Source organism: Cyprinus carpio, chromosome B14 (assembly GCF_018340385.1).
Source record: "Cyprinus carpio isolate SPL01 chromosome B14, ASM1834038v1, whole genome shotgun sequence".
In the NCBI taxonomy this organism is placed as follows: Eukaryota; Metazoa; Chordata; class Actinopteri; order Cypriniformes; family Cyprinidae; genus Cyprinus; species Cyprinus carpio.
Genome location: NC_056610.1, coordinates 16,732,431 through 16,754,083, shown reverse-complemented (window position 1 = coordinate 16,754,083; position 21,653 = coordinate 16,732,431). Strand labels below are relative to the sequence as shown.

The following is a 21,653-nucleotide window of genomic DNA, read 5'->3' as shown; positions in this document are numbered from 1 at the left end:
TAAAGAAAATAGAGCAAGCACTGCTAAATATCTTATATTAATGCTGATAAAGATCTGATATTATGATTTTTATTGGAAAAGTGATATCTTATGGTAAAGTAACAATGTTGCTTGCATGTACTGTAATACAACTGTTTCAATATGATGTGCTGGTTAAAGAACCTTCCAGCATCTAATTATGAGGATCTCTTGCACAGTATCTGTGCTGCCTCCAGCTGCATATGCAATATGAAAAACATTTCAGATATTTCGGTACAAAGACAAAATGTTTTGGCTTCTATGCAGGAACAATTCAGAGCATGACAAGACTAGAGAAGCTCAGGGTTTCTGAATACTGCTCTATTTCACACAAAAAAAATAAAAATTGACTGACTAAATTCACACCTAAGAACTGGCATCTAAAACTGACTGACGTCAATTCAGAGCATGACAAGACTAGAGAAGCTCAGGGCTTTTAGCCTAATACTGACTTCAAACTCAAGTGTTTGCACCTCACTCACAATCATCAGACCATGTTTAGAATCTGTAAAATCTGTGATATATAAAACCTCAAACTAGCTCTAATTGCTTCATTCTCTAAATTATTTAGTTTCTAAAATTATATCTAGAACATCTGTCTCACACTTTAGTAAATAAAAGTCAGCTAACTTCAATATACACACTGAATTCAATGCCAGTACTGTTGAACCTGGTAGAAATCAAGGCATGTTCACTGTTAATGCCACTCTTGATAAATGGGGACGTTCCAGCTCTCCTGAGGCTGTATTTATCATGCTTTCATCTATGGCGACATATGCACTCTTGTGAAATAGCGCCACCCCCGCCATCTTGACTCACCCATCCCCAATGTGTTTACACTCATACCAATACCAACATGTCACAGCATATGTCTGCACAAGGAGGGAAAAATGCACCCTGAATACAGCAGCAAAACATGCCTGCCTTGCACCCGCATGCTTCAAAATAAAATTCTGGGAACCCTAAACAGGCAGTGACGACACGGCTTGCATACTACCTTTGATAAGGCCATAGTCATCACAAGGTTTTCAGTAACCGAAAAAGCAGTAAAATTCAAAGTTCACTTTTCACTTCACTGTCAGTGAAAGAGAAACTAACTGCACTTTGGCGATACTTAAAGTTCCTTTCTGGGCGCTCAAGGCCTTGCAGAACAAAAAAGCATACGTGAGAATCAAATCTCTTGCCTGAAATCATAGCTAAACATCTCCAAGCTAGGGGTAGAAAGAAACTGAAGCTGGCTTTTAAATGGAAATAGCATTCCAAACAGGTCTGGACACAAACTGTGAGAGGTGTCCACATGGGCAAAAGCTGCACTATTAGGACTGTTCAAGATCCTACAAAATATGTTGACATTTAAAAATTAGGTTTAATTACGGATTTAAAAGTATTTTTTTGATTTTGATTTGATAGTATTTTGGTTTTTTTGTTTTATTTTTTTTTGAGTTGTTTTTTGTATTTTTCAGCAAGCTTCTGAATACTGCTCTATTTCACAGACAAAAAAAACAAAATCAAGCTGATTAAATTCACACCAAAGAATTTTCATAATTTTCCTAAATACACCTGAATTAAGAGGTAATTGGAGCAACCCGTATCTGTCTCTGTATTTATCTAGCCTGACAGGCATTGATAAAATCATCAGGCTCTAGAACTAAGTCACACTATGTCATACACTCCTAGTTGTGGGGCTGGCACTCCTTGAATATAATGCATCATAAAATACTTTATAGCTGACACAACTGGCCCAAAATAACTGGCATTCATAGCATTTATCATAAGTTATGTAAGGTTTGCCTTTAGCCCTGTGGAGTTGCAGGGGCCGTGTGCAATATGTGGTGTAGTTTTCATTTCTAGTCACATCATGTGGTCTCGACTATGACAATATGTAAGACTGGCTGCAACCTGAAAGGAGGTCACTCACATTTCCATAAAGTGATTACATATCAGTAAAAAAGGATAAAGCTGCAGACTAAGTAAAAAAAGTCAACCTATATTCAGTAAGAAGCATTTAACACATTATGAAATGAGACCTAGTATATACTCTGGGCTGAAATTAATGCATTATCCAACCTGATAATTCACATTTTATCTACAAAGTAGCACAGGTTTATTAAACTTCCAAACAAACCACTCTTACCAACCTGCTGTGGTATTGTCCATTATTCCATTGCGGTAATATATGCTGTTATTATTCTGCGAGAGGCTGATGAGTCCACAGTACTGTAAGTGATATGTTTAGACAGCTTTCAGATCCATGCTGGCTAATAAAACCCATGGGGAGGGTGTATAGGAGGACTTGTCTTTTTAACAGCTACTGACTAATTGCATATAATTATTCAACCCATGGTCCAACTCTCCAGCTACAGTTGCAAAAGTCACATTTTCATGTGCTGAATCAGAATAGCATTCTCAGTGTTATGAGATATAGTACATACATCAATAATTTTCTTAATTACACGGACAGCATGTACTTTTATTTACTGCTGGAATTGTTTGAATGAGCTGATGTGAATGTGTGCCTGGGCTTCACCTGCACAGCTCATAACCTGCGGAAAAAACAGCACAAAGCAAACACCACCGCAATAAAGACACCACAATAAAATAACGCTCCCCTTCCCCCATCCCTCCATTCAAATCTCTCAATACAAGAATCAGGAGAGGAATGGAGCGATAAAGAATAGCTGTTATGACTTTCAGAGATCAGTGATGGGAGAGAAATTACGTGTTGCCATCTTTTTGTCGTTATTTGTCGGTTTGTGAGGAGGCGGGATGCAGACACTGGTGGTTGGGTTTTATTCAGGTCAATATTTGAGAAGGAACGCTGGCCTTTGTAGTGCCACCGTTTGCTCATGATAGCAACGAGATGAGAAAAGCCAACAATAATATGTGAGGCTGTAAATGAGGGAGCTTAAAAAGAAAAAAAATCTACTTAAGCAGATAGTGACAATATCCTGAAGTAAGTCCAGAACTACAAAACAAACAAGTGAAACATAGTTAGTGAAAACACGGTTATCCGTCAAATCAGCGGAATCTGATACTAAAGCATTTGCACTCACTGCAAGGTACCAATAACAAGGCACTAATTTGTGCATATGCAATAGACAGAATATCTCTTGAGGACTGTGAACACTAAATGAGACAGTGAAAATGTAAACAAGGAGAGACTGTTGCCAAGAAACGGGTTGTGAGGTGACCTATAGCATGTTACAATGCTACAATGATACAATGAGTATCTGGATGAAACAAAGTCAGAAAACAAGATATGAAATGTATAACATTTTTAAATATGTGTGTGTGTGTGTGTGTGTGTGTGTGTGTGTGTGTGTGTGTGTGTGTGTGTGTGTGTGTGTGTGTACATAAATAATTGTTTCAAAATAAATAACTATCAGTCTACTGAAATAGAAATGAAACAGAAATCTACTAAATTAATTAACATTGTTGATAGCACATCAAATCACTTCTCTTTTGTTTTCGTAATATGTAATTTTAATTAATTATCAGTTTATTTTAACAAACTACTATTTAAAATAGTTCTGCCAGAAGGTAATTTTGAACATCACACCAAACAAGTTTGCATTTTAGTTATTTTTTTAAACAATTAGGTCAATCTGTGGCCTGAAATGAAACAAACTGGTACCTTCCATTGCAAACCCCATGCCATATGTCAACGATCCTTTTCATTTCAGATCTTACCAAAGTGGCAATTATTCTACATGATTTTTATTTTAAGTGTGACATGACAGGCCATACAGAATGTCTGTGATGTATGTAAAGGACAAGTCACAAAAGAAAACTCATTATTATAATACTAAAAACCTTTAAACAATAACTACCCATAAAGTAGTGCTGTGAACACAACTTTTTGGATGTGGGGGTGGTAAACGACACCCTCAGGTCTGTAGAGTTTCCATGGGTCTTCCAGGGTTCTGGGATTTCAATTTTCCACAGCTAAAATATGATACTGCTGAAACCACCTTCTAACCACACTCAGCAAAACAGATAGTTTTTCCTTTTTTAAATGGATTATTTTAGTCAGCCCCATAGGTTGCGATGTAATTAAAGAATTTGTGAGTAAACTTTCCTCTAGCTGATGTAATGCATGACTAACTGAGGATGCTGTGTTCCTAAACTGGACACACTTGGACCTATTAACCATCCAATTATACTGCACCACCAACTTCCATGAATCTTAGCCACTGAAATATCAATGTCATTTAAACATTGTTTCCATATACAAGCCTAAAAGTTAATTTTTTAAAAAATATGTAGTTAGAATCTCCTAAAGAATATATAAATGCTTGTACATTTCCAACAGCTTGAGCATCATTCAGCGCTTATACGATGCTGTACACACCAACCCTCGTTCACATCATTACCATAGATCCTTATTTTTAAAAAGCCTCACTTTTAACCATCAGAAACTAACACATTTTCATTAGCAAGTCTTTTTAGAGCTGTGACTTGTGGTTTAATGTTCTGATAAACGCAACCGCCCACAGCTTGTTTCGCCCAAAAGCCTGTGTGCGTTTCTCTAAAATGCTAGATACTCGCTTAGCTGCTCACCACACGTGTTGCTTTAGAGCTTGCGAAATGGACGCTTCTATTCACAACTTTTAAACTGTGAAGCTCTTTGTTTTCAGAGTCTTTGTGAGCCTGAACTGCATGTAATTGCATTACAAGGCTGGTATCTGCCCTGAGCTGTTCCTATGAAAAGCAATGAAATTGCAATGATGATAACCAGTCATATGTCTGATCTTTGTACTCATTGTTTACAAGACAGACTAGAATATTAGACACAGGGGCTTGTCAACCACTTGTCCTCATACATACACCTGTGCAACTAAAGCTCTAGATGAAAACAACTATTCAAACTCAGTGTCTGGGCCCAAGCATGCAGGATTCTGGATGTATACTCAACACTAAACTGGTGTCAGCAGTAAATGTTTTTATTGCATGCTCCAAATGGGAATATGTCATCCATTTCACTTTGAGTCTGGAAGGGCGCAATGCTGCCAGCATTCCTCTTAAATGCCAGGCAGCTGATTTGATTCAAAAGTGGCGGTACACCAGGTTACAAACAGACAGAGGCACCTCTATCAAAAGAGGAACTTGCAACTGCTTTAACAAAAGAAAGTAGTTCTGGAAAACACGGTGTTTGCAATGCGTGGTTTCATAAGATTGATTTCAATACAGTCTTTAAATGGGTGCTTTTGGTTGTTTAGTTATTTTGTAGCCCCATGGTCATGAGATGATTGACTATGTGATGTTTCGTGACTAATTTAGTGAATACACTCTAAGCAAAAAAAGACCAAGCTGTGTGTTTTACATGGGAAGTGGTCTGACATATCAGTCATCTGTGAACATGTGACGTGTAGCTCATCTCTGGTGAGATACAACAATGATAATAAGTGAAGTGATATTCATTTTCTGACACCAACATGCTTGAAGCATAAAAAGATACATTTGTAATTAAAAAAAATGTTCCTAATTTAACAAAATTTCAACACAGTCCTCAACTTTGAAAAGAGAGACCAAAAATTATGTAAGTTGACTCTCTGAAGTTTCTGCAGAAACGCCTGCTTCTAGTTTTTCAACCAATTCACATTCTTACTATAGGGGCATATACTATTTGGTTATATTTTATGACCTGAGTAAAACCTGTATATGCCCTGGGAAACAGGATGTAAATGAACAGTCTCAACTCTAGAACAACAGAAAGAACCCATTCAGTGGGCAGTTTCAGTGGAACATCGCCCACCGAAGCAGGAGAAAAAAAAAACGGGGGTAGCAGGTGGGTGGGAGTCGTCAACTTCAACAAAAAGGGCATTTCCAAGAAGAGACTGCAGGTCACTCTTCCTTATAATACCAAGACCATGTGTTTTTCTTGGCTAAACTGACTGACCATTTGTTCCGCTTTCTTTCCCAAACTATGATGTTATATGTGACCCTGGACCACAAAACCAGTCATAAGGGTTTTTATTATTATTAAGATTTATACAATATCTGAAAGCTGAATAAATAAGCTTTCCATTGATGTATAGTTTATTAGGATCGGACAATATTTGGCTGAGATACAACTATTTGAAAATCTGTAATCTGATGGTGCAAAAAAAATCAAAATACTGAGAAAATCGCCTTTAAATTTGTCCAAATGAATTCTTAGCTATGCATACTACTAATCAAAAATTAAGTTTTGATATATTTACAGTAGGAAATTTACTGTTAGTTTAATGTTATTTTTTTGGCTATTGCTAAAAATATACCCTTAGCAACTTAAGACCAGGGTCACATATATGTTTTGGACAATTTTTTTTATTTATTTTTATCTCTAGTTGTTTGCATGCATCAAAAACAAAAGAACTGATCTTCTCAAAATATTCTCTCATTTTTTTTAAGTTGATACTGAAAAAATCTATTATGTAATCATCTGTGATAGCGAATCTTCTGCTAGTAGCCTATATCTTGTACCTGAGAACCGTGTGCCAGTCTGAGCTTGCTTCAGGAATCAGACAGTTTCGACACAGAGAATGTGTGTTGCTCAATGGAAATGGGGAGAGGAGTATGAAAACGTGATGCAAATCTGCCCGGGCAGTCAACAACATATCAACAAAGGAATGATTGCCTGGACTATTTTATCAGAACACTACTGCTTTGAGTAAGAATTCAAACATACCCAACGGTGAAATGATTGTTATCTCATATGGTGATCTCATGAAACTTTTCACTTAGTTTGGGATAGTTTGGGATTTGTGCATACTGGAGTCATGGTCACATTAGTTTATATTTCAATTGAAGTCAACTGTGACAAACATTTTTTAGAGTATAATGTTATATTGACAAACTAGCACTTTCTCCATGATCATCAGTGCTAACATCTCTCTAAAACTTAGTTCAAGAACTCTCAAAAGCTGAAATATGAAGGGACATGGAAAAGGAACATCAGAGGTATCCTCAAAATCGCCAGTTAGCTACCAATCCAGCAGGTTCCTCAATCTACCATGTCAAAGCTCATTCTAAAAACTCAATTACTGAAAAAACTTAAAGACTAACAAACCATAGTCTGCAACATAAGCCTCAGCAACAGCTCTCAAACCATCCACACTATGACAGGAAGAGGACAATTATTCTTTCTCAGGCACAGCCCTCTTCTGTTCTCCACGCTAGACCAGCTAGATCAGTTGGGTCCACCCCTCCTGCTCAGCAGGACCTAATGATCCAATTACAGGCAGGGACTTGTTGACGCTGTTTTTTGTGAAGAGCCAACCTGACACTACCGGCCTCACTGCCAACTGTGACAGAAACTCAGGACTGAAGAGAAGCCCCAAACAAAGCAATCCACAGCAAAGGGGCCCGTGTTTGACTACTAGCCAACTCCAGGTGCCCTGGCTCATTTACAATACAAATCAGGGACAGTTGGGTGGGGGGCATAATGGTGTGAGTGGTGTTGGTATCTCCAGCTTAACAGGGGGTCTGAAAAGATAACAAGACTAGTAAAGTAAAATCTGATATTGTCCTGAACACCTGAGGTCATATGACACAGGGTGTGTAGGGTGGGGGAAAATTCCCTAGAATCCAAGTATTCTGACCTCCACCAAAACGCTTTCACATGTGAATTTGATTGAACAGAAAGGATGTACTGTTTGTACTTTGTACTGTTTTTACATTAATAATAATGCATAAAAGAACCTCAATATGATAATTGTTTAAATAGTTTGAAATATTACCAAAACATGAACTGATACCCTAAAGGTTGTGCCCATTTGACCATCTGTAACTTCAAACAAGATACTAATTTGCCTAAAACTCTTTCAACATCACTCTTGACCACATGTTCGAACATAATCATGTGAAAAAAAAATACTGTTTTCTCTACGAGACTGGTTGCCTTGCTACTTACAAGCTAGTCTCGGCACATACCATGGTGATGACACAAGTTACTATAGTAAGTATGGTGCCAGGCATAATTACACGTTGAAAACTCAGGCAAAATGACGTTCTTTGAGGGTTGTATCTTAAAAAAAAAAAGAGAAAGAGCAAAAAAGTGGTGCTCAGGGATAATGACTAGAGTTGTTTGTCACTCTGCTCTCAATGAGATACTGAGGTTTCTTAGCACAACAGGATGAGCAACATTCAGACCAGGTTTCATGGCAATGATGAGGCCTGATAAGCCAGTCTAAAATCAAACAGAAATCTACAAGCCCACGTAATGGAATCAATGACACACTATAACAGCAAAACCATCACTTGCGCAAACAAAAAGCACATTGGCGCTAAGGTTATTTGTATGCATTGTGCGTTGTTGGCAACTTTGTGAGTATATAACTAAAACAGGCAAATCGAAAAGTTTATTTTGACACTGCGACCCACTTTAACCGTCATCTGGGCTTGGCCAATAGACTTACAAAACATGATTGCCAACCTCACTCTCGGTACCCATATAAGGCAATGATACATTGCAAAACATGTGACTATAAACTTTTAAATACCACATATTATATAATAAATATGCTTAGTTAGATTTTTATGACCACAAAATGGCCTTTCATGTAGAGAAAATGGCGCTAAAACTGTTTTCAGACATGTCTGCAGCAATTTATTATATAATTGTCGATCATGCGACCAATAGGGGATTATTAAATGTAATCCAAATGCACAGATATTTAGGCTAGCTGTTTAGCTGCATCGAAATATAGGGTATATATAAATGCTGTTTAAATGTTGACCGTAAAAAGAAAATCAGACAATGTAACTTCATAATAAATAAACACAATGTATATTGCATATATGGGTATACATGTAATAAACAATGAATAATGTTTACAAAGTTAAGAATGCAGATAACAGATACTTGTGGCTAATAGATCTACAACAGCATACTATAACATCATAAAGATATAAAATGGACACTAACCTTAAAGGTTTAGGGGTTTCATGTCAAACTCCATGGTTATGGTGGAAAACATATCAAAATGTTGGAAAAATAAAGAAATAATCTTTGAAAAAAAAAGAGAGAGAGAGAGGTTACGTTGACGGGAGTAAAAAAAATTATAATCCAAGGGTGTGTCTAAAGCGAATCGAATGGCATGTTCAAGGTGTTGAACACTGACCTGCCCTCTGCCTCTCCCACTTACTTTAGTGGTAGATAGAGCAAAAATGAGAACAGTGTAGGGGAGGGCAATGGCAGCGGGCTGAAATCTTTAAAAAAGAGAAGTACTGCAAAGCAAAGCTCTCTCTCACTGTGACTCATCCCCCAAGTAACCACTGACAGACAAGCTGTAAAACAGAACTTGAGCATGGGGCCAATCAGCTGCAAGGGCAGTGCTAATATGCAAATGAGTTCAGGTGAGCTCAAGCTGCAGTTTCGATTGGCTAGCGAGTGCAGTGGGGGAGGGGAAACATGGACAAAGTAACAATCAGACTACACCTTGAGCTATGCGAGACGGGTAACACAAGACTGGGTAAGAGTGGTAAGGTTTTCAGCAGCTCGACGTAGACGTGGCAAGAGTACAGCAAGCATGGGGAATTCTACCCAGATGAAATGCTCTTTCAAAACAAGATGTTTCAAGGACAGTGAAAGCTAAATCCACATCAACTGACTAGATCTTTCTGTAGTTCTTGTTTTGAGTGGTGCCAGAGCTCTTATTTGAGAAGGTGAAATGGGAGTGGCCCTCCAAGCTATATGACACCCCATAAAGCTGCCTTTATGTTTGATATGAGGCATGAAAAAGGCCATGCGTTATAAAACTGGATGAGCCGCCCCACCTGGTTGCGCAGTTGAAAAGAACACCGACGAGAAACACTTCCAATTCATCCAAGACCCTACCACTGATTTCTACGTCACCACGTCCTTCCAACCAAAGGGAAAGTACAGAATGTGACTCTGCTGCTTGGTTCAGCAATATTCCAATATTTCAGCATTAAAGGGATAGTTCACCCAAATCATCATTTACTCACCCTTAATGTTGTTCCAAACCCGTATGAATTTCTTCTGTGTAACACAAAAATATATATTTTGAAGAACTGAAGAACCATACAATGAAACTCAATGGGGTCCAAACCCACACTGGATTGCAAAAAAACAGCAAGACATTTTTCAAAATATCTTTTATGTTCCACAGAAGAAAGAAAATCTTACAGGATTGGGACGACATGAGGTTGAATCCTCTGCGGCAATTACCCCTATTGATGTGTTCAAGTTACCAAATTAATGTCAATCTCCCATTAGGTTTCTTCACCCTATCTTTGCGCATATGGGGGCCATAACCCTTGTCAAGCATTTTATTCTGAGACAATCCAGCTGACAAACAGGAAGCCAGGGTCTGTGGCATGGCGTGGCTTAGTGAAAATCGCTGAAGTGCAATGGGTTTTGTCAATGCACCATTTAGACGAGTAAATGAGACAGTGAATGCACTCTAAACAGACAAATAGTCATTTAATTGACACTTTGCCAACTACAGTGTCGGTTACGTTAGGGCTTACTGGCAACTACCTGCCTCTTTCTGAGAAAACCTTAACTGTACCGGTGAACTGTTGGGGTGTAAAAAAAAAGCAGTCAGGCCTCTTGGGCAACCTTCTGTCTAGTGGGTGTGTTCTCAACTACCTTAAGAATATGAAGCCATAGTATTATGTATTGCATACACACCATCCTTTACAGACTAAAGAGGATTACAAGAAAGCAGAAAAGGTAAGAAAAGGGAGAAAAATAATTACCATGAGGTGGAGTGCTGAGTATTCTGTTCAACTCAACACTGAGAATGTGATGAAAGTGTGTAAACACATGGCAAGCACCTGGCCCTGTATGCCAACAACATGTATGACATGAGGCAATGATATATAAACCATATGCGACATCGGGACACATCAAACAAGTCCAACAGGCTCCAAATCACTGAAATAAATGCACAAAGAGTTGAGATTTTAATATAATATTAGCGTTTCCCTAGAAATGGCACAGCACCCAACAAACACATAATACATAGTAAAATTATAGCTAATCATAATAAGAATAACAATTTTTGTTCAAACAAATTTGAATAGATGAATAGGTCATATTTGCCTCAATGGAATCAAAAGACAGTACAAAATGACTGCCATTCTCTAATTAAAATAAGACGTTTACAGTGTAGATTAATGTAATATAATATTTGTTTTGTATACAGTTATGACCTTGGATAAATTAGGCATTAGTAAATTATGTATGAGTAATTTAATTCACACTACAATATAAATAAACAGCAAAGAAATTAATGAAGAATATTTTTTCTCTACACAGAGTGTTGAGAGAATTCAGTTGCCCTCACAGCAACCAGACCCTGATCACATGCCTTTGCTGACAAAGTTCAAAGACACACCTTTCCTATACAGCCTAAAAATAAAACCAGCCCACTCGCCTCTACTAGCGCTTCATGAGTCCAAACTAAACACAGCTAAGCCACAAGAAGGCCTCATTTTCTGCTGTGTGCCTGTTTTAAAATGTAGATGGCACAGTTTGGTTTTGCCCATGTCCGGAGTAGATCTTTTTTTTTGTCTCCTCCTATAAATTTACTTGCTGACATAAAAATATAACTGTGGCTTGAGTGCTCTCAGGAATGCTAATGTACACTCACTCACTCTAACCGGCTGACATGTTTTGTCTTTATATATAATCTTTACAGTTTGTAGTGAGAACATTAAGTAACTTGTAAATGGCTTATTATTGGTGATGCAACGGAACTCCATAGTGCCCTTTATTATATGACTTACATCACTGTGAGATGGAAAACTGTGGCATATTAGAACAGGTCCAAAAATAGGCATAGCCTTGAGATAATCAACAAAGACAAAGCACTTCTCAGGGCTGGTCGTGTTGTTTGTGAGAAACTGAGGTCAGGTGGTGACTGCTTCAAGAGGCTTTGTGCACAAAGAAAAGCCCTCCCTCCATAGCATCCTGGTTAAGGGCCGTCCTCAAAGGACCAAGGGGCAAGAGAAAAAGGCAGTGAAGCATTCTAATTAAATTCAGACAGAAGGGCCATGAAGCCAATATATGAGGAAGGTACTAAAATCTGGTGTCTTGTAGGAATTATGGTTTTAAACACATGCATGTATGTGGATGAAAAACAAGGTTTCCTGGCTTTAAATTAGCTTTACCAACAATTTTCACCACAAACATGACCTTCTAAAGTCCTTGGTGACCAGAATTAAGTTCATTACATGCTTCAATACACTGACAATATAAAGGTTAATTGAATGCCACGCCACAATCCACAGGATTCCAAGGTAACAACTTTTGTAAATACGAATGTGGACCAAAAGACTGCATCTGGTCAACCTTGAGATATCCTGTCAGTTAAGAATAACGAGGGATGTGGGATTATGAACAGATACAACATTCCTGACCTCAGTAAGAAACTAGTGGATGTGAAGTGGGATAGGGGGAGTTTCAAAGGAAATTCTGTTACTGCACTAAGGTGCTGAGTCATTCCTTCCATGACCCACCACAATATGCGATAAAGTGTCCACGTCTCTAACAGGTAAATAAAGACACTCCTACTGAAGAAGAAGAAAAAGAAAAAAAAAACGCCTCCAGCAATTTAGACTGCCATTACAAGTTTAATATCACCTCCACAGAGTCAAGATTTGTTATCACTGTAATTTACATTTCTAACTACTGGTTAGGTAATATGGAAAACATTAAAGGTGGAATTAAACAAGACCATATTGACTGTAATAAAAAGAATGTTTAGTCTTAGAACAGCTCATAATTCTCAGAAGTTATAACAGTTTGATTCAAATTCAAAATGAAAATTCTGTCATCATTGACTCACATTCATTCAAGTTGTTTAGAAACCTACAGTCATGGCCAGAGTTAGTGACACCTTTGGTAAATACAAACAAAGAAGCCTCTGAAAATAAATCTGCATTGTTAATCCTTTTGATCTTTTATTTAAAAAGAGAATTAAAAAAAAAAAAAACTATCCTTTCACTGAAGTAAATACATTTAAAATGTATGAAATAAGTGTTTCTCTCAAATACACGTTGGTGACAATTATTAACACTTTTCTAAACTTTCATTTGCAAAGATAACAGGTCGGTCTAAGTAGCTTAGTCAGATTCTTCACCTATAATGCCTGATTAGGTTGAAGAACACCAGACAAGAGATCAGAGACAATTCCTTCACCCAGAATCACTCCAGACCTTTCTGATTTCCAGCTCCATGCTGGTGCTTCTCTTCAGTTCACCCCACTCATTTATTTTCTGCAGAGTTTAGTTCTGAGGACTGGCCAAGGCATAAGCTTTGTTTTATGCTCAGTGACCCATTCTTGATTTTTGTTTTTTTTTATCATTGTCTTGATGGAAGATACCATGGCCCATTATAAAACTTTTTTTTAAACAGGTTTTGATTTTTAATCTGTAGGTATTTGATAGAATCCATCATTCCATCTGAACAAGATATCAAGGACCTCTGGCAGAAATATAGACCGACAACAATAATATAATCTGCTGAAATAAATTTTATTAAGTACTTTTTTACCCGTGTGCACCAAACCCATCTTGTGTGTTTTCTGACAAAAAGCAGTTTTTTTGGATGAAAGCACTTTCTTTTCTTCTCAAAACCCTCCCAAACAACATGTGATGATGACGATGTAGGTGATGTTTGATCAGTTTTTGAGGCTTTATGACTCCAAAACTCAACTATTTTCTGCAATTCTCCAGCTGATCCTGGAAGAGTGTTTGCCCACTCAAGCTATCCTCCTCGCCTTGCAATAAGACAGTTTAGACACGTCCTCTTCCAGGCAGGTTTGTAACATTTTCTGTTCATTGGAAATTCTTAATTATTGTCCTGATGGTGGAAATGGGATTTTTCAAAGCTTAAACTCTTTTCTTGCAGTTACTTTCTATTTTGTAAAAGTCAACAATCTTTTCTTGCACGTCAGAACTATATAACTATATGTTTTTTCTCCTTGTGATGAATGATTAAGGGAATTTGGCCTTTGTATTCCCTCATATTTATATTCCTTTGAAACAGGAAGCCATGGCTGGACAACTGTATCTTTGTAGTCACCCCGGTGTGCTACAAATGCAGAGTAAATATGAAAGGGAATATATTTATGAGAGATATTTGACTACTATTTGAATAATTTCTAGGGGTGTCAATAATTGTGACCAATGTCTATTTGTATGTGTATTTTTGTGAATATTTTAAATAATAGATCAAAAGGATTAACAATGCAGATTTATTTTCAAAGGTTCTTTGTTTATTTTTACCAAGGGTGTCAATAATTCTGGCCACGACTAACTTTCTTTCATCTGTGGATCAGAAGAAATTTGGAAGAATGTCGTAAGTGCGCAGAGGGCAAGATTAACCAAAATATGCATTTTTGTGTTCAACAACAAAAAGCTATACAGGTTTCATTTTTGGGTGAACCGTCCCTTTAAAATTTAAAAAATGTGAAACCTTAGTAGATTGTGTGTACTGGATTATGTAAACAAAATGACTGCAATTAGGTATGCACCACAAATATAACCATGCAGTCAAGACATCAATTTACGATCTCTTTATGATATGAGGGGAATATTATTTGGTCTGCAGAACGTAACCATCCCTTACCGGACAGTATACAGTCCTCACTAAACCTCAACCAATTAAACATTAGACAAAGAGCAAGGCCAACATTCCAGACAGTTCAAATCACACATCTGTGGATGGAGAGTATTGACCAGGACCGTAGAGAAAAACACAATATAAAAGCACTGAGACACTTGACACTATTTAAAGGAAAACCTAATTCTTTATCAGTCTAACTTGTCATTTATCTCAGACCTTGAAATTGCCACTGCCTTTCACTCACATTATAGTAAAATACAACATAAGCTGAGCTGCTAATGATGGTTGTGGGCTCTGTTTTAGAGCCTAAATGATCGAATGGTATGTTTTCTCCCTGAGGACCAGACACTGGAAAGCATTATACTACTAGATGAATACCTAATGTCTCAGTTTACTTAAATAATTTAAATCCAAGCCTGAGGGAGGAACGACCAATTGTTCTGAAATTGCCATTAAAAATATAAGCAAAATAAATAAGTAAACAGGTACAGTGTTTTTTTAAATGTTTTTACTTTGATTGCTTTATTTTATCCCTGTCTAGCAAGACATTTGCTGAATGAACGTTTCACTGGACTGAGGCGCACTGGCAATGATGTACAGTACTAACAAACTCTCATTTAATGTGCCGTGATACTTCACACATTAGACAGTTTTTACTCTCAAGTGTAAATCAGCTGGATGAATTAGTCACATCTGCCCCTTTAATGGACCATCTCAAACACACTTAAGAACATTTACTCAACATCCCACGTCCTTTTCTTCCACACACTGACTTTTAATAAAAACAAATGTTAGCATGTCATTTGAGGTCTGTTCAAACAGTAAGGGACCTGAAAACATGAATTCTAAAATCTAATTTAAAGCCACTGTATAAAACTCTCTCTAATTATATTGAAAGTTCAGTAAATGTAATAAACTGGAGCAAACTTTCTACCTCTTACCAACATCAGCCATCAGCAAGAAGCTAAAAAATACCCAAGCTTTCCGTATTTGTCTTTCTTCAGTCAAAACAAAGGCAGTTGGCCTCGTATGTCTATAATGCCTTGCTTAATAAGACTCCCACATATTTGGCTGCCATCTGAACAGCAAGGTTACAGCAGCAAAACATTACACTAACCTAAATATTAATCTACAGTGAAAGCAAACGGAGGACAAGATATCTTTCTGAATTACACGCTTGTGCTGTAACAGTAAGGAAATGCGTCAGGAACAGGCTTCAAATCAAAATGACTTATGATTATGGAAACAAAATAACGTGTGAGAATCACCCGTCTCCCCCTCTTACTTCACCAAGAACTTTTTCTCAACAGTAATTTATATGAGGAACAGTACAAAAGGCCCATAACTTCTAGAATTTCATAACATCAGTTATATTGCATTAAACTAATATGGTGCACCTTCCCATATCCTGTACAGTAGTAGCATTTCCTTCTTTTTATTTTAAAAATAAAATGCAATTGGAAGACATAACTTAAAATTTGCAACAGAGTACAGAGCACTGCCTTAGTTTGTAATATTACAAACAGTTAAACTAATGACTAATATGAAAATCCTGTTTTGTGTCTATAGAACATTATATAATGCATCATGATTTTTTTCTGCATGATTTATTCTTATTATCTTAATGTATTTTTATACTTGCTAGAAATATTTATATCTTTCAATAAATGAGGTTTATAAGGGTTCACTATTTTTTTCTAACACATATATTATGCAAAAAAAAACTTCTTTTTTTTTTGGATGCGATTAATCACGATTAATTGTTTGACAGCACTATTAGCAAGCTTGTTAACATTATCTTGGTGACAAACCAGTAGAATATGCAACAACAATAAAGAACACATCCCAGAAAACCAAAACGTTTAAAAGGATGGAATAAAAAAAAAAGAATGTCCAGCATCAATGTATCAATTACAGTGGCATGACCGCACTTTCCCAAAAGGCCAAATGACAGTTCTATAAATTGGTTAATATGGTTCCATCCATCCTTATTGTTAAGCTTAATATATGAACACCACCACCTTGTGGAAGCCTATTGACTTAACGTTTTGCCCACCCATTATATGACAAAAACATATCATTTGGTATGTTCTTGTCAGCATTCTAAAACTGAAAGCCATATTTAAGAGATTTATGAGGATATATTTTCAGGAATTACCCAACATTACCAAATCCATTATCTGCACATGCTGTGAGTCGTATGACAATGAATGGTGAAGACTTACACAAAGAAAAATAAGGCGTCATATTATGCACACTGTCCTAGCACACTCCAGATATCTTTGCTGATGCTTGTAGTCTGTCTGCAAGGAGTCGGCTCATGTTGCAACAAGCTCTCAGCTGATGATGCCCTGGTGATGCAGTTCCTGGATACTGAGTTTATAAAGTCTGATGTCTTCAAATGTGGAGAAAAATCAATAGCCAGCCCATTAAGTCATATCTCATGTGATTTTCTGTACACCATCGGGCCAAGAGCAGAGTGGAATAAGCTGGGTCAGTCTGCCCTAGGATAACTCTCCTTGACTTGGCTTCATATTCACATGGGAGTCACCATCATGGCCATATATTCTACAGCAAACACAGGGGATGTTCCCTAGACAGAGGCTTCCCACATACCTCTCATTGTCATTCTACGATATCTCAAGCCATGTGCCTCATCTGCCAAAAGAGGCAGAAAGAGCATCTGAGAGCCCCTTTGTGCCTTCTGGCAATCCAGTTCAAAGGCACAATAGGGTCATTGGGCATGAGTTCTGAGACATAAAGTCATAACAAGAAATAGAGGAAGAACCAAGGAATCTATTTCTGAAAGAAAAGACTCAAGACAGCACCAACTAAGAGGTATATTTAAAAGCCTCTCATTGAGGATAATTAGTTTCACAAGACTGGAATTTCCAGCTATCTAAAGCCCTCTGGGGTGTGCGAGGACTGGGAGGGGGTATCAGAACCAGCTGATAACATTTTGGGATGAAATGCGCTGACTAATATCACAAACTTCCAAAGCAGGAGAACACAAGTATACTCCCTGACCCCAGCACCTCCCAACGGCCAGAATGCTGAGAACACTGCAGATACTTCAATATACATGTCTCACAGGGGAGCTTTGTATCCCAAAACATGTAAACATCTGGCAAACATTTAGACAGTTAGACAATGGGTGAGACTTCAAGCCACAAATAAAGAAAACAAATTAAGAAAACATCACGCCAAATGAGTTTGCATGCACCAGCAGATGGATTTGATACTCTGTTACAATATGAAATTACACATTAATTGCTCCATATCATAAGAAGCAAAGTCTGAAATAGGTGATTTGTCTTGGATGTTCAAGTCACTTTAAGCTTATTCTTTAGTTTTGCTACAAATAAATAAATGTAAATTATGTCTGTTACACCAAAATCTGTAAATAATTCACTAGATATGACAACACAATAAATGATCTGCTAGCATGTTTTACATAACTGCCTGGTTACTGTTATATCAGATAACGGATAAAAAAGCACTTTTGCCCACACATCAATGGCATTTTATTCTCTCTTGTGGCATTTTTACTCCAATCCTTGGTTAATATCTGAACTTGGTTACAAGTAGTGAAAATGACACAAAGACAAACCAGTTTTAAAGATAAACATCCACAAATAAGTCCTGGTCTGGATGAAATCACTGATGCACCACAAGCCCCAGCATTACTGAGGACTGGATAACTGATTGTTCACACTCATGTGAAGCTCCTACTGTGTCTTGACCAGCAATGTCATCCTGAAACAAGAGATTCTCACACTGAACCAGTCATTATAGTCACATGCCCGCAATCATGCTGGAACAACTCAGTGCACAGTTATGGCAGAGGAACACACACAAAAAAGCAGTGGGTCAAGCTATCCTTTGGGCTATTCAGATCAGAACAGTCAGATCAGAGTGATGACAAACATATGTTGGTTTATGTAATGTCAGCAAATCCAAGAGGCTCCATGTATACCTAAATATAAAATAAACAGTGCTTGTACATTCAATGCATTGCACATGCAGTCACTGATGGACAAAGGGAAACTTCTAAAAGCCATCCTACAATCTCAAATTCACCAAAAACTATTTTTTTAAACTATAATATCTTAAGTAATAGCATTTAGAATAGCAAGACAAATGTAAAAAGACAGTGCAAACTTACAAACACGTACCTTCATCTTAACGTGCCATAATTTTACAGGTTTAAATGTTAGCGTGGGGAAAGTGATGGACACGCTCCGATCATTTCAATGAAACAATTCCTGAGCAATCTGTCATCATCTGAATCCTCCTTCCTGATTCAGTCCTGTTAAACCGAAGTAACTTTACCCTCTTTTGCAAAGACAAAATCTTCTAAAGGCTGGTTGTTTTTAAGCTCTAATCGAGCTTCGACGCTGTCTCTTGTCTAACATAGGGTTATACTGTCTTCACTGCGTGGGGAATTCCTTGCGCTCACATTTTCCCTCGAAAGCGATTGGTCCAGGATTCAGCGTCTATAATGCAAAGCGAAAGAAGCGTCAGACTAAAACGCTCCCGTGCAGTCAGTGAAGTGACGCGTCTTTCTGGGTTGTAGATGGGATGGGTGACGTCTGCACCTTCTCGACGAATCATAAGACTTTGTTTATGCGAGCAGCGTTTAGTTCTGGCTCATTTCCATGTGAATATAGCACTAGCTTTGAGAGACATCTCCAGTTATTCCATAACAGCACGTTGCTTATTCATTATTCATTTAATCCTTAGCCTACTGCACATACATTCTCGGATATACAAATCATTTTGGTTAACATAATAATGGCAGTAAAAACATCGCTTTTGTTATAAGGCGATCGTACTTTGTCGCCTGCATAGTAGTGTCCTTGTACTGCAGGTGAGTAAACGTTAATTTGTTAACTCAAATAAATTCAGACAGCCCCTTAATTATACTGACCGTTAGTTTGTGATTTAAAAAAATTCAGATGACCCCTTAATCACACTGTCTGCCCCTCCCATTATCGGAATAGCCTGTTTGGGGAATTCAAGGGTAGTAGTGTTATTTGTGGTCATTTACTTATTTATACAAAATGTATTTCAACATTTCAACATTTTATTATATTAATAAGTACATTTTTTCCCTTAAACTAACTGAACACTACATATTTTAGGACCTAAAACCTAATGTAGAGACATGTGGAAATAAAAACACAGAACAACTAACTTACTTATGAATAACTTTCTTTCTTTCTTTCTTTCTTTCTTTCTTTCTTTCTTTCTTTCTTTCTTTCTTTCTTTCTAAAAAGCACATAGTAATCACATCGTCTCTCCTTTTAACCATTATGTTGCTTGAATATCTTTGGGTTTCTTACACAATGAGTCACACATCTAGAAGGGAGTAATATTTAACGAATTTCCCATGAATGTCAGTAAAAAGACTAAATTTATTTATCTGTTAACTTTCTATAATTCATTATTGTATTTTGCAGACCTTATTTGTAACTATGCACCACGTGCTCATAATGTTTTGTAGATAAATAGTGTTACATTAACACAATATACATTTACAGTCCGTATTAAATCAAAATTGAGTTTATTTACTTTATTAACGCACATCGCTAGTCTTGATGTGAACAATTAATCCGTGCAAGTTAATCCGCTGAAAAAATAAATAAATAAAAAAAAAAAAAAATTTAATCAAAATCTGAACATTTGCTTTCCGCTGTGATCTTGACCCACTATTGTGAGGTTACATACGTCATACACCAGTGAGTGGCACGTCATAAAAGCTTGGTTTTGTTTTTAAAAATTATTTAAATGCAATATTTAAACTGGGTTTCTGCTGCATTAAACCGTTTTTTACTTGAACTCATTGCTTTTATTTTTGTTGTTGTTTTTTTTTTTCTTCTAATTGTCTAACAGAAATGTATTGCAATCCACACATAATAAGCTAAAAATAGTTGTTGATATATTTGGAGAAAAGAAAGGGAGGACTGGGTGAAAACCAGGAATCCTAACCGCTAGACCATATGGGACGATGTGGGTGGTTTTGGTTTTTATTCATTCATTCATTCTTGACGAATACGCTATATCGATTATTTTTAATATATATATATATATTATTTGCCATCATATTGTTCTTCTTATGGTCACATAAGTGTTCACTGAAACAATCGCTACATTCTCTGAAATTGTGTTAATAAACTTAAGCTTTCATGTTCTAGTATTAGCGGGTTTCTATATACAGATTCTTTTCACACAACGGACAGCAGGGGGTAGTGAAGCGCTAACATACGCTGAGCTTCCACACGAGACAGTTCGCCGAATAGAACTGAGGATGCAATGAATTTTCAGTCTGCAACATATTAAACACAAAACAAGGATCTAAAGATAATTTTAAAATTCGTTAAGAATAGTGGACTTAAGAATGGAATATAGGTATCATAATACCTAGACTGATATCACTTCACACTCCAGCACAGGAGGTGGCGGTATGCACCTAAAAGCTGGTATGCGACCCGCCAATAAATCCACTGAAGTCGAAGAAGACTGTCTATGAAGAAGACAGTTCACCGAGGCGCAACAATATTTATTTGTGACCCGCCAATAAATCCACTGAAATATTATTAGTTTGTCTATTTTTTAGTTTCTCTGTACTCTTTAAGATGTGTGTATTTAATGATTGTTTTTTTAATGATAACTTTTCTATTGCAACCATTTTATTCCCTGTGTATTTTAAAGAAACTAATATTTAACAATTATCCTATCTGACGCTGTTGTATATCCGTGTAACGTTAGCCTGTTAGCTTCTCGGACCTCGGTGAGTATTCTTATTAACAAGCTTTTATCTTAATGTACTTTTTAGTATGTATCACTCTAAAAGAAGTGTTATTCCTAAAACGTGTTAACCGTTTTCTTAAAACAGCCATCTCATAGTTTGCACACATTTTGCTTTTATATGCGTTTTAACAGCGTCTCTTTGTCTATTTTTGTGCAGATTTAGGAACCAAAGATGACCTCAAAAACGAAAGGTACTAGCATGCATACATTAGTGAATTCGCTTCGTTTCTCTTCTAGTAAC

At 37.0% G+C, this 21,653-nt stretch overlaps 1 protein-coding gene across 4 annotated transcripts in view; it reads right to left on the bottom strand.

The window, feature by feature from the left end:
- LOC109088019 (ETS-related transcription factor Elf-1-like) overlaps window positions 1-19,148 on the bottom strand; it is a 38,714-nt gene extending 19,566 nt beyond the window's left edge. For 2 of the 4 annotated variants that reach the window (XM_042738270.1, XM_042738271.1), the window contains exon 1: window positions 8,927-9,257. The gene's annotated coding sequence lies outside the window, so the exon portion shown is untranslated. Of the gene's footprint in view, window positions 1-8,926; window positions 9,258-18,774 lie in introns of those variants that run through there. The other 2 variants (XM_042738267.1, XM_042738268.1) reach the window with 2 other exon arrangements.
- Window positions 19,149-21,653: the final 2,505 nt, after the last annotated feature.